The following is a 14,200-nucleotide window of genomic DNA, read 5'->3' as shown; positions in this document are numbered from 1 at the left end:
AGCACATTGGAAAGACATCGCTTAAGCACAATGAGGTCACGGAAAAAGTCGCGCGAATCAGCCGAGCCAACAAATAAAAAGCGTTCATCAGACGAAGAACACCAACAAGGCGATGAAGACGGTCTCGACGAAAAAAATTACTTTGACGAATCGTCTTCTAGTCAAGATCCGGATGATTTAATGGACTCCTGGAAAATATTTAACTGTGCAGTGAAACAATTTAAGACAAATTGGTTGATGTTCGAGTACATGGATGAAGCGTTGCGTTTCTTACTTGCACTGGTCCCGCAAGAATATTTCAAAACGTTACCGTACAACAAAACAAATTTTGTTAGCACCTTGTCGTTGTATAAATTCGTATCTACAGACATAACGGTAGTACTGATGGGTTACGTTGGGGAAGAAGACAACCGCTACAAAGAGAAATTTCGGGAGCTAAGCAGAACATTTTCCGGATTTCTCAACGCTACGCAACCGTTAGACAGTTTTCTAAGCAACTATTGTATTATACCGGACAACGATAAACCGCCGAACGTCGAAGAAAAATATGTATCCAGAGGTCTTTTCAATAGAAAAGCGACGCGAACTTCGATAGAAGACAAATTTGACATCGTACAACAATTGGAAAGCCAAATCAAAACGCTTGTGAGCGAAGTCACTCAAAAATACTTTAAAGATTTAGGTTTCGTGTATGATTTTACGAACTAGAAAGACTACAATATAGGTTATACATACAGTTATAAAAAACCCTAAAATTTCAACATTCTTATATTTCGGTTTTCCAAAAATCTAATTTTACAGTTAATGTTATTCTTCAATCACAATATAAATTATAATTATTCGTAATTCTGTAATGTCATATTATAATATATATATATATATTTAAAAACCTAATTTGGAAAAATAAATATCGTGTTTCTTTTTTGTGTTAAAGTGAAAACAATGATACTTATATTTTGTTATTTATTCAGCTGATATTATAGCAAATAAGACACATTAATTTAAGTGTCGCTATACTGTTATAACCAGATGTTAAAAACACATTTCGCAGTTAATTAAAGTTTTAACGTGTACAAAGTTGTTTGTTTCAAATAATATATTATAACATAATATGAATTATTATTTTCGCGAATACAGATTTAAGTTTATGTTGGGATGAATTTTTTTTGTGCCATATATTTGAGAATTATCAAAGTAAATGCATGATATATAGTTAGTTATTTGTTATCTTAAACGAATAATTATATATTCACAGGATTACAAACCAAGTGCAGTCTAAACTGTGCTTAATTTGTACTGAACTGGTCGAGATGAAAATATTTTAGGCTACATCGTTGCCAACAAATAAAAATCTGTCTACATGTTAAACCTGTCATGAAATTTAGTTTTCTTGGCCGGAAGTCGAAGTTTGTTTTCCTACTTCTGACCTAGTCAGAACGCTTATATGTTATAATGTATACATGTATGTTACATTACAAAATAGATGAACGTTAGAATGAAAAATATTATAAACTTAGTTATCCGGAATAGTTTATACGTTTATCTATTTTGTAGTCTCTCTAGTTCGTGAAATCAAACTAAAAACATTTTTTGACATTTTCATGTCTTAGCTCTGGCACATAACCGAAAAAAGCGTTACCAAAAAAGCGTAACGAAAAATTACCACACGGAGATGGGGTTGGGGGTGGGATGGGGTTGGGGATGGGAATTAGCTCTGGCACATTACCGAAAAAGTGTTACCAAAAAAGCGTTACCTACGCTGTTATTTGATAAGAGATAAGAGATATGTTGCACCTTCAATGTTCAAATTAGAACTAAATAATAAATTCAAAATAGTCCAATTTCTCTATGAATTGTTTTAAGCCAGATATTAAAAACTACAATATTAGCCAGAAACTTGATGTTTTAGTGTACTAGCCACCTTAGATACTAGCTTGTTACTGCTTGTTAATATACTATATCATTATTTCTAATTCTACCACTACTCTAAATTTATTTGGTAATTCAACGAGACATGAAAATGCTCTTTCGTGGTTGCAGACTCGTCTGAAAAACATCTTTTTACTGTTTCATCCGGTGTCTTCCTAGGTTACCATATTATTGTCTACATTATGAAATAAAGTCATCGAATTTTTCTTTCCTTCTATTTGCGGAAACATTTGCATGAGAAATAAATAGTATCTCTAATGCACATTGGTCTCCACGACGACATTAACCGTTTATTTCGCTCTTGAAATTTCCTTATGACGAGTCGCGATTTATTCTGTTTAATATTGGTGTCATTAATCTAACAGATAAATGCAAGAGTGAAGCTAAGATACTATTTTGACTTACATAGACCAGACATATAAATGTATTTTTTTATTATTTTTTTTTTAATAACCGATAAAACGCATTTTAAACCAGAAAAAAACTTAAGCAACACTTGTGGTTAAAAATCTATGAACAAAAAAGAGTTAAATACGTAAACAAACAAGTCTGTTTTATTGTTATTTTCGTGACTAATGGTCTATTTAAATATTTAATAATTTAAAAAACATACTGTTTGCCTTATTTGCTATGATATCAGCTGAATAAATAAAAAAATGTATGCATTATTATTTTTGTTTTAACACGAAAAGAAATAAGGTTATGTTTTTCCCAAATAAAAAAAAATATTTCTAAATACATATTTTATACTACGATTTTACAAAATTATGAATATTTATAATTTGTATTGAGATTAAAGTGTAACATTTATTGTAAACGTTTTTTTGTATGTATTCGAACGCTTATATGTTATAAACTGGCTTACACTACAGCATAGATGAACGGTAGAATAAATAATATTAAAAACTTAGTTTTACTGAAAACCAAATACAAGAATGTTGAAATTTAGTTAATATATGTGTAATCTATTTTGTAGTCTCTCTAGTTCGTGAAATTATAAACAAAACCCAAATCTTTAAAGTATTTTTGGGTGACTTCGCCTACAAACGTTTGGATTTCGCTCTCCAATTGTTGTACGATGTCAAACTTCTTTTCTATCACAGCTGGCGTCACTTTTTTTCTGAAAATATCTTTGGATATATATTTTTCTTCGACGTTAGGCGGTTTGTCGTTGTCCGGTATAATACAATAGTTGCTTAGAAAACTATCTAACGGTTGCGTAGCGTTAAGAAAATAAGAAAATCTTCTGCTTAGATCGCTAAATTTGTCTTTGTAGCAGTTGTCGTCTTCCCCGACGTAACTATTTAGTACTAGTGTCATGTCTGTAGAGCCTTCTTTATAAAACGACAACGTGTTAACAAATTCGGTTTTGTTGTATGATGTCGTTTTGAAATATTCTTGCGAGACCAGTTCTTGTAAAAAACGCAACGCTTCATCCATGTACTCGAACATTAACCAACTTTTCTTAAATTGTTTTACCGCGCAGTTAAACAGTTTCCAGGAATCCATATAGTCACCGGAATCTTGACTAGAAGACGGTTCGTCAAAGTATTTCTTTTCGTTAACATCTTCTTCATTGGCTTGTTGGTTTTCTTCGTCTGATGAACGCTTTTTATTTTTTGGCTCGCCTATTTCGAGTGATTTTTTCCGTGATTTCATTGCGGTTACGCGACGTCTTTCCATTGTGCCGAAACGTAAAATGACTTTTGTCAAATTTATAAATTTGATCAACGCATTTGCGTACACACAAGACAACGAATAAATAATAATGTCGTATTTTCTTTTGTAGTTGTTAACGTTTACAATTTGGTCGAATTCTGTGCCGTTTCTTTGTAATACATCACTAACAGGGGAGGGGTTGTCTTCTTCACCAGGGAGTCGGACTTGCAAGTTACTAAGCTTTTCCCATCCTGAAGATTTCAAAAGCGTATTAAGTGCCTGAATGGTTTCGTATTCGTTGGTACAATAAACATATTTTTGATTGTCAAATACTAAAATTGAAACCAAAAAAGTAATTAAGACGTTGAAAAACATTTTCTTATGACGGAGTAAACTAAATCGCTGGTTTAGTTTTATTTTAGTGACACCAATCTAATGGATAAATGCGAAAATGAAACTGATGGTTTTTTATGATTTGAATTTAGATTTTTTTTTAAATATATCTTAAACACGTTTGTTTTGTCTTATTGCTACGGTAGACTCATTAATTAAAGTGTCGCTATACTGTTATAAGTTTTAACCAACTGTAAAAACACATTGTTTATCGTCTTATTGCTATGTTAGTCAGGTAATTAAAGTTTTAATGTGTGTACAGTTCTTCGTTTTATATTATAACATATAAGGCGAAAAAAGGAATAAGGTTTTATTTTATGTAGGATTATATATATATTTTTTTTTTATGTGCGATCATTTTAAACATTATCAAAGTATATTCGTGATATAGTTAGTAATTTGTTGTCTTAAATTAATTATTATATTTATACAGAATTATAAAACGAGTACAACCTAAATAAGTGCAGTTTAAACCATGATGTGGTTAATTGAGCTTGGCTTATACTTTACTAGTTTAAACTGCACTGACATGAACTGTGCTTTATTTGTATTGAACTGGTTGAAATGTAACTGGTTTAGACTGTGCTGATTTACACTGTGCTTGATGGGAACTGAACTGGTTAGGTATTATCCCAACAAAAACACTTTGTTAGCTCAGTGTAAATGGTCGCTAAGTAAAAGAATAAATAAGTGTCTCAACATAACCTTTAAAGTATGTGATATAATAATATAGGGACTAAATAAATACCGTAATGTTATATATGTATTCAGTATTATAAATGGTGCCTAACAAATAATAATCTATCTACATAATTACCCTGTAATGAAAAAATGTAAATCTAGATTACTTTTCAGGAAGTCGAAGATTGTTTTACTACTTCCGACTTAGTAAAAATAACACTTGTAATAATAGGAGTATAGTTGGGAAACTATAGGAGGAAAAAAATTTGATAAAACAATTGTCTCGAGATTTTAGAAATATTGTACTATTTTGCTTGTAACTAAGAAAGTATTCGACCAATCTATATTTTTATTTGCCCGTTCCCTTCTATACAACTTTTCCAATCTACTGATATTTCTTATGATCAATTGTGTTCAGCCGTTCACTCACAAAACGATGACAAAATGTGTAGTACATTTTACACGCGTTTAATGGGATTGCAATGCTTCGTATTATACACGGCGATGAACACAACGCTATTTTTTATCTAAGCTCCATGCCTCTACTGTGTCGCTGGATCATAAATAATAAAATAAATGTATTATTATTTTCGCTTTAACACAAAAAAAAAACATACAGCTTTGATTTTTCCAAATTTAAAAAAAATATATTTTTAGAAACATATTTTATATTACGATATTACAGAACTATGAATAGTTATTGTTTATATTGAGGTTAAAGTGTAACAATAATGTCTTTTGTATGTAATCAAACGCTTATATGTTATAAAGTGGCATACATTACAAATTAGATGAACGGTAGAATGAAATATATTATAAAGTTAGTTTTTCTGGAAAACCATATAAGAATGTTGACATTTTAATTTTTCATTTGTAATCTATTTTGTAGTCTCTCTAGTTCGTGAAATTATAAACAAAACCCAAATCTTTAAAGTACTTTTGAGTGACTTCGCCCACAAGCGTTTCGATTTGGCTCTCCAACTGTTGTGCGATGTCAAACTTCTCTTCTATCGAAGTTCGCGTCGCTTTTTTATTGACAATACCTTTGGATATATTATATTTTTCTTCGACGTTCTGCGGTTTATCGTCGTCCGGTATAATACAATAGTTGCTTAGAAAACTATCTAACGGTTGCGTAGCGTTGAGAAATGAGGAAAATTTTCTGCTCAGACCGCAAAATTTGTTTTTGTAGCAATTGTCGTCTTCCCCGACGTAACCATTTAGTACTACCGTTATGTCCGTAGAGCTGTCCTTATAAACTGTCAAGGTGCCAAAAAAATTGGTTTTGTGGTACGTTAGCGTTTTGAAATATTCTTGCGGGACCAGTTCTTGTAAGAAACGCAACGCTTCAGACATGTACTCGAACATCAACCAGCTTTTCTTAAATTGTTTTACCGCGCAGTTAAATAGTTTCCAGGAGTCCATAAAATCATCGGAATCTTGACTAGAAGACGGTTCGCCAAAGTAATTCTTTTCGTCCAGATCGTCTTCGTTGGCTTGTTGGTTTTCTTCTTCCGATGAACGCTTTTTATTTTTTGGCTCGGCTGTTTCGTGTGACTTTTTCCGTGACTTCATTGTCCTTACCCGACGTCTTTCCAATATGCTGAGACGTAAAATGACTTTCGTCAAATTTATAAATTTTACCAACGCATTTGCGTACACACAAGACAACGAATAAATGATCATGTTGTATTTTCTTTTGTAGTTCTGAACGTTTACAATTTGGTCGAAATCTGCCCCGTTTTTGAGTAATAAATTACTTACAGAAAACGGGTTGACTATTTCACCAGGGAGGTGCACTTGCAAGTTGCTAATCTTTTCCCATCCCGAAGACTCCAAAAGCGTATTAAGCGCGTCAATGGTTTTGTATTCGTCAGTACAATAAACATATTTTCGATCGTCAAATAACAAAATTGAAATCAATAAAGTAATTAAGACGTTGAAAAACATTTTCTTACGATGAGATAACTGAGTCGCGATTTTTGTTTTTTTTTCTAATTTTACTGACACTATTCCCTTCGATAAATGCGAAAATGAAACTAAGATGTTTTTTCATAATTTCAACTTACAAATACAGACTATATATTATAAATAATTGTATATTTAATTTTTTTTTTTAATCTGAAAAACATATTTTCTTTGACTTATTGATACGGTACACACGTTATTTTAAGTGTCGCTATACTGTTATAACCAACTGTTAAAACACATTTTAAACTAGAAAAAACTCAAGCAACACTTGTGATTATAAATCTTAAAAGAGTTAAATACATAAAAAACCCAGTCTGTTTATTGTTATTTTCGTGACTATTTTTTTATTTAAACAATTAATTATTAAAAAAAAACATATTGTTTGTCTTATTTGCTACGATATCAGCTGGATAAATAATAAAATATGTATATTACTATTTTTGCTTTAAGGATTATAAACCAAATACAGCCTAATTCAGTACTGTTTAAACCTTTTTCTGGCTGATTGAGCTTGGTTTATAATGTATTAGTTTAGACGGCACTGGCTTAAACTGTGCTAGATTTGTACTGAACTGGTTGAGAAATAACTTGATTTTTTACTCTACAGGTTTAAACTATACTAGTTTGGAATGTACTAGTTTAGACTTTGAAGGTTTACACAATACTTTATATGAACTGTGCTATGATGCGCTATGTGTGTTTATAATAAATAATAAAATATTTTATGTATAATTATTTTCGATTTAACATGAAAAGAAATACGGTTTTAACTTTCTTAAATTAGAAAAAAAAACATTTTCAAATATATATTTTATAATATGTTATTACAGAATTATAAATATTTTTAATATATATTAAGATTAATGTGTACCATTTACTATAAACTTATTTTGTATGTAATCAAAAGCTTATATGCTATAAACTGGCTTACATTACAAAATATATGAACGGTAGAATGAAATATATTATAAAGTTAGTTTTTCTGGAAAACCATATGAGAATGTTGACATTTTAATTTTTTATTTGTTATCTATTTTGTAGTCTCTCTAGTTCGTGAAATTATAAGAAAAACCCAAATCTTTAAAGTACTTTTGAGTGACTTCGCCTACAAGCGTTTCGATTTGGCTCTCCAATTGTTGTACGATATCAAATTTCTCTTCTACCGATGTTCGCGTCACTTTTTTTTTTAAATTACCTTTAGATACATATTTTTCTTCGAGGTTCAGTGGTTTATCGTCGTCCGGTATAATACAATAGTTGCTTAGAAAACTGTCTAACGGTTGCGTCTCGTTGAGAAATAGGGAAAATCTTCTGCTCAGATTGCTAATTTTGTGTTTGTAGCAGTTGTCGACCTCCCCGACGTAATTATTCAATACTAGTGTTATGTCTGTAGAGCTGTTCTTATAAGCTGACAAGGTGCCGAAAAAATTGGTTTTGTTGTACGGTAACGTTTTAAAATATTCTTGCGGGACCAGTTTTTGTAAGAAACTCAACGCTTCAGACATATACTCGAACATCAACCAATTTTTCTTAAATTGTTTTATCGCGCAGTTAAATGTTTTCCAGGAATCTATTAAATCACCGGAATCTTGACTAGAAGACTGTTCGTCAAAATAATTCTTTTCGTCCAGATCGTCTTCGTTGGCTTGTTGGTTTTCATTGTCTGTTGAACTGTGTTTATTTTTCGGCTGACATATTTTCCGTGACTTTTTCCGTGACTTCATGGTGCTTACGCGACGTCTTTCCAATGTGCTAAGACGAAAAATAACTTTTATCAAATTTATAAATTTGACCAACGCATTTGCGTACACACAAGACAACGAATAAATAATCATGTCGTATTTTCTTTTGTAGTTGTGAACGTTTACAATTCGGTCGGATTCTGAACCGTTTCTGTGTAATAATTCACATACTGAGAACGGGTTGTCTAAATCACCAGGGAGGCGGACTTGCAAGTTACTAATCTTTTCCCATCCTGAAGATTCCAAAAGCGTATTAAGTGCGTCAGTGGTTTTGTACCCGTCAGTACAATAAACATATTTTCGATCGTCAAATACCAAAATTGAAACCAAAAAAGTAATTAAGACGTTGAAAAACATTTTCTTAGCACGGAGTAAGCTTGGTCGCTTTCTTATTTTTGTTGAATTTTAGTTACTCTACTCTATTTGATAAATGCGAAAGTGAAACTATGGTGTTATTTTATGGTTTTAACTTTGAAACACTGACTAGATATAAATTGAATATTTAACTTTTTTTTTAATATCCTACAAATACATTCTCTTTGTCTTATTGCTAAGGTAGACACATTAATTTAAGTGTTGCTATTATACTTTTATAACCAACTGTTTAAACACATTTGGTATATTGTCTTTGAAGTTTCATCGTATGTACAGATATTTGCTTCATTTAATCTATTTTATACAATGTCTAACATTATATAAATAATTATTTTCGCTCTAATACGAAAAAAAATAAATAAGGATTTTATTTTATGTCGGGATATATTTTTTTTGTGCGATTTTTTTTTAGCATTGTCAAAGCACATGCATGATATAGTTAGTACTTTGTTAAATGTATTATTATATTTATACAGGATTATAAACCAAGTGCGGCCTAAATCAGTATAGCTTAAATCAAGTACTGGTTGATTGAGCTTGGTTTTTAATGTACAAGTTTACACTTCACTGGCTTAAACTGTGCTTGATTTGTACTGAACTGGTTGGGATGTAACTTGATTTATATTCTACAGGTTTAAACTATACTTATTTTTTGTGTTTGAAAGTCTATTTTAATATTTTTAATATGATGTAAAATATTATGAATAATATTATAATTTATATTGAGATAAAAGCATAGCAGTTTGGTATTGTAAACGTCTTTTGTATTTAATCGAACGGCTATATGATATAAATAGGCTTTCATTACAAAATAGATGAACAGTAGAATGAAAAATATTTAAAACTTAGTTTTTCTGGAAAACCATATAACAATGTTAACATTTTAGTTTTTTTATTGCTGTATGTATAACCTATTTTGTAGTCTCTCTAGTACGTGAAATCATACATGAAACCCAAATCTTTAAAGTATTTTTGAGTGACTTCGCCTACAAGCGTTTCGATTTGGTTCTGCAATTGTTGTATGACGTCAAATTTCTTTTCCATCACAGTTGGCGTCGCCTTTTTTTTAAAAATATCTTTGGATATATATTTTTCTGCGACGTTTGGCGGTTTATCGTTGTCCGGTATAATACAATAGTTCCTTAGAAAACTATCTAACGGTTGCGTCGTGTTGAGAAACGCGGAAAATCTTCTTTTTAGTTCGCTAAATTTGTCTTTGTAGCAGTTGTCGCCTTCCCCGGCGTAACTATGCAATACTAGTGTTATGTCTGTAGACGCGTCTTTATAAAACAACAAGGTGCTAACGAAATTTGTTTTGTTGCATGGTAACGTTTTAAAATATTCTTGCGGCACCAGTTCTTGTAAGAAGCGCAACGCTTCAGACATGTACTCGAACATCAACCAACTTTTCTTAAATTGCTTTACCGCGCAGTTAAATATTTTCCAGGAATCCATTAAATCATCGGAATCTTGACTAGAAGACGGTTCGTCAAAGTAATTCTTTTCGTTAACATCTTCTACGTTGGCTTGTTGGTTTTCTTCGTCTGATGAACGCTTTTTATTTTTTGTATCGCCTATTTCGCGTGCCTTTTTCCGTGACTTCATTGTAGTCACGCGACGTCTTTCCAATGTGCAGAGACGTAAAATGACTTTTGTCAAATTAATAAATTTCACCAACGCATTTGCGTACACACAAGACAACGAATAAATAACCATGTCGTATTTTATTTTGTAGTTATTAACGTTTACAATTTGGTCGAATTCTGCACCGTTTCTGAGTAACAGAGCACTTACAGAGGAGGGGTTGTCTTTTTTACCAGGGAGTCGGACTTGCAAGTTACTAAGCTTTTCCCATCCTGAAGATTCCAAAAGCGTATTAAGTGCCTGAATGGTTTCGTATTCGTCAGTACAATAAACATTTTTTCGATTGTCAAATACCAAAATTGGAATCAATAAAGTTATTAAGACGTTGAAAAACATTTTCTTACGAAGTTAACTGAATCGCGATTTTTTAAAATTTTATTTTAGTGACACCAATATAATAGATAAATGCGAAAATGAAACTAAGATGTTTTTTTATGGTTTCAACTTACAAATACACACTATATATAAACTTAAATATTGATTTTTTTTTATAACCTTTACACTTTTATTTGTCTTGATGCTAAGGTAGACTCATTAATTTAAGTGTCGCTATTATACTGTTATAACCAACTGTTAAAGCACATTTTGTATGTCTTAATGCTACATTAGACAGGTTAATCAAAGTTTTAATGTACGTAAAGTTGTATGTTTCATTTTATAATGTGTTATAACATCGAATGCGTAAAAACAATATAGTTTTAATTTTATGTTAAAATTTATATTTATTTTTTTTGTGTGCGATAATTTTGAGCATTATTAAAGCACATGCGCGGTATAGTTAATTATTTTTTATTTTATATAAATCATTATACTTATACAGGTTTATTAAACAAGTACAGCCTAATTCAGTACAGTTTAATCCATATACTGGTTGATTGAGCTCGATGTATACTGTAGTAGTTTACACTGCACTTGCTTAAACTCTGCTTTATTTGTACTGGTCTAGACTATGCTGATTCGCACTATGCTTGATGGGAACAAGTATCTCGAAATTTCAGAAATGTTGTACTATTTTGCTTGTAACTAAGAAAGTATTCAAACAATCTATATTTGTATTTTCCCGCTCCCTTCTATACAGCTTTCCCGATCTACTGTTAGCTCGTATGATCAATTCTGTTCAGCCGTTCATTCACAAAAAGGTGGCAAAATGTATGGTAAAATTTACACGCGTTTAATGGGATTGCTATGCTTGGTTTATAGTAAACACGGCGGTGGATGCTACGCTATTTTATAAAATTATATAAATCATAAAATAAATGTATTATAATTTTCACAATAACACAAAAAAAACCTATGGTTGTGATTTTCCCGAATTAAGAAAAAAAAAATTTGTTTAATACATATTTTATATTACGATATTACAGAACTATGAATAGTTATAATTTATATTGAGGTTAAAGTGTAACAATAACGTCTTTTATATGTAAATGAACGCTTACCTATATTTTATAAGTGGCTTACATTACAAAATAGATGAACGGAAAACCATATAGGAACGCTGACATTTTAATTTTTTATTTGTAATCTATTTTGTAGACTCTCTAGTTCGTGAAATTATAATAAAAACCTAAATCTTTAAAGTATTTTTGAGTTACTTTGCCTACAAGCGTTTCGATTTTGTCCTGCATATGTTGTACGATGTCAAATTTCTTTTTCATCAAAGTTGGCGTCGCTTTTCTGTGAAAAATATCTTTGGGTATATATTGTTCTTCGACGTTCGTCGGTTTTTCGTTGTCCGGTATAATGCAATAGTTGCTTAGAAAACTATCTAACGGTTGCGTATCGTTGAGAAATTTGGAAAAACTTCTAGCGAGATTGCGAAATTTGTCTTTGTAACAGTTGTCGTCTTCCCCGACGTAGCCATTTAGTACTAGTGTTATTTCTATAGAGGCGTCCCTAAAAAACGACAAGGTGCTAATGAAATTTGATTTTCTGTATGGTAACGTTTTAAAATATTCTTGCGGCACCAGTTCTTGTAAGAAACGCAACGCTTCAGACATGTACTCGAACATCAACCAACTTTTCTGAAATTGTTTTATCGCGGAGTTAAATATTTTCCAGGAATCTAATGATTCGTCGTTATCTTGACTAGAAGTCGGTTCGTCAAAGTAATTTTTTTCGTCGAGATTGTCTTCTTTGACTTGTTGGTTTTCTTCGTCTAATGAACGCTTTTTATTTTTTGGCTCACCTATTTCGCGTGACTTTTTCCGTGACTTCATTGTGCTTATTCGACGTCTTTCCATTGTGTGGAGATGTAAAATAACGTTTGTCAAATCTATAAATTTTACCAACGCATTTGCATACACACAAGACAACGAATAAATAATCATGACGTATTTTCTTTTGTAGTTGTGAACGTTTACGATTTGTTCGAATTCTGCACCGTTTCTGAGTAATAAATTACTTACAGGAAACGGGTTGTCTTCTTCGCCAGGGAGTCGGACTTGCAAGTTGCTAATATTTTCCCATCCCGAAGATTTCAAAAGCTTATTAAGTGCGTCAATGGTTTTGTGTTCGTCGGTACAATAAACATGTTTTCGATCGTCAAATACCAAAATTGAAACCAATAAAGTAATTAAGACGTTGAGAAACATTGTCTTAAGATGAAGTAAACTAAACCGCGATTTTTTGTTTGTTTTATTTTACTGATACTAATCTAATCGATAAAAGCGAAAATGAAACTAAGATTTTTTTTATGCTTTCGACTTACTATTACAGAGTACAGTATTGATTTACTTTTTGATTTTTTTTTAATATCTTAAAAACACGTTTTCTTTGTCTTATTGCTACGGACACATTAATTAATTTATGTGTCGCTATACTGTTATAGCCACCTGTAATATATATTTTCTATGTCTTATTGCTATATTAGACATGTTATATTAAAATTTCATCGTATGTACTGTTCTTTGTTTCATATAATGTATCATGATATCTTATGTGAAAAAAGGAATACGGATTAAATTTTATGTTATTTTTTTTCTGTACGATCATTTTTAACATTATCAAAGCACATGGATAATATAGCCATTAATTTGTTATCTTAAATAAATTATTATATTTATACAGGATTATTAACCAAGTACAGCCTAGTTCAGTACAGTTTAATCCATGTACTAGTTGATTGAGTTTGGTTTATACTGTACTATTTTGGACTGCACTAGCCTAAACTGTGCTTGATTTGTACTGTACTGGTTTAAACTATATATAATAATTCAGTCTAATGGGGAGGGGGGGGGGCAATTTGTGGATTGGGGCATCCCTTTCCTTTCCTGATAAAATGGCGTTGTATTTATAACATGCTAAATTTATTAGAGTCACCACAAATCTTGATATAGTAAGTAATCGTGTACCTCTGTAATGTGTACTATGACTACTTGTATGGCTTAACGAGGAGGATGATTATTTTGCTACGAGTATTGTATGATAAGTGCATTGCAGCCCAGGTATACAAATGGGAGTGTTAAACATCCTAAAGGAGCTCAGCATTCGGTCAGAAATGTACTCGGAATATCATAAAAAGCAATTAAATCTGAGTGCAAACGTACATTAAAGTCCATGTTAGGAACCCGCCACAATTATTTTGACCACATAGCTCATGAGTACAACGAAAATTTCCGTGTTAAGTAACACAACTCCTAGAAACATAAATCTAAAAGTACTTTTACACAAGTGTTCAACACGTTTTTTGATTTTCAACTTTGACGTGAGGCCGAAAAGGTGTTGTTTTTTGTTTATCGAATTTATTTAAAAATCTCCAATAAATTGCATACGAGTGTTTAGTTCTAACCATATCCTATAAATTC

At 31.4% G+C, this 14,200-nt stretch overlaps 1 protein-coding gene across 1 annotated transcript in view; it reads right to left on the bottom strand.

Moving 5' to 3' along the window:
• LOC126834311 (cell adhesion molecule Dscam2-like) overlaps nucleotides 1-14,200 on the bottom strand; it is a 53,516-nt gene that overhangs the window by 4,781 nt on the left and 34,535 nt on the right. The window lies entirely within an intron of this gene.

Source organism: Adelges cooleyi, unplaced genomic scaffold (genome assembly GCF_023614345.1).
Source record: "Adelges cooleyi isolate 19-005CV unplaced genomic scaffold, UGA_ACOO_1.1 ACOO_flye_CR_arks_rails_tigmint_CR_PRNA_1, whole genome shotgun sequence".
In the NCBI taxonomy this organism is placed as follows: Eukaryota; Metazoa; Arthropoda; class Insecta; order Hemiptera; family Adelgidae; genus Adelges; species Adelges cooleyi.
This window is presented reverse-complemented; position numbering and strand designations above follow the sequence as displayed.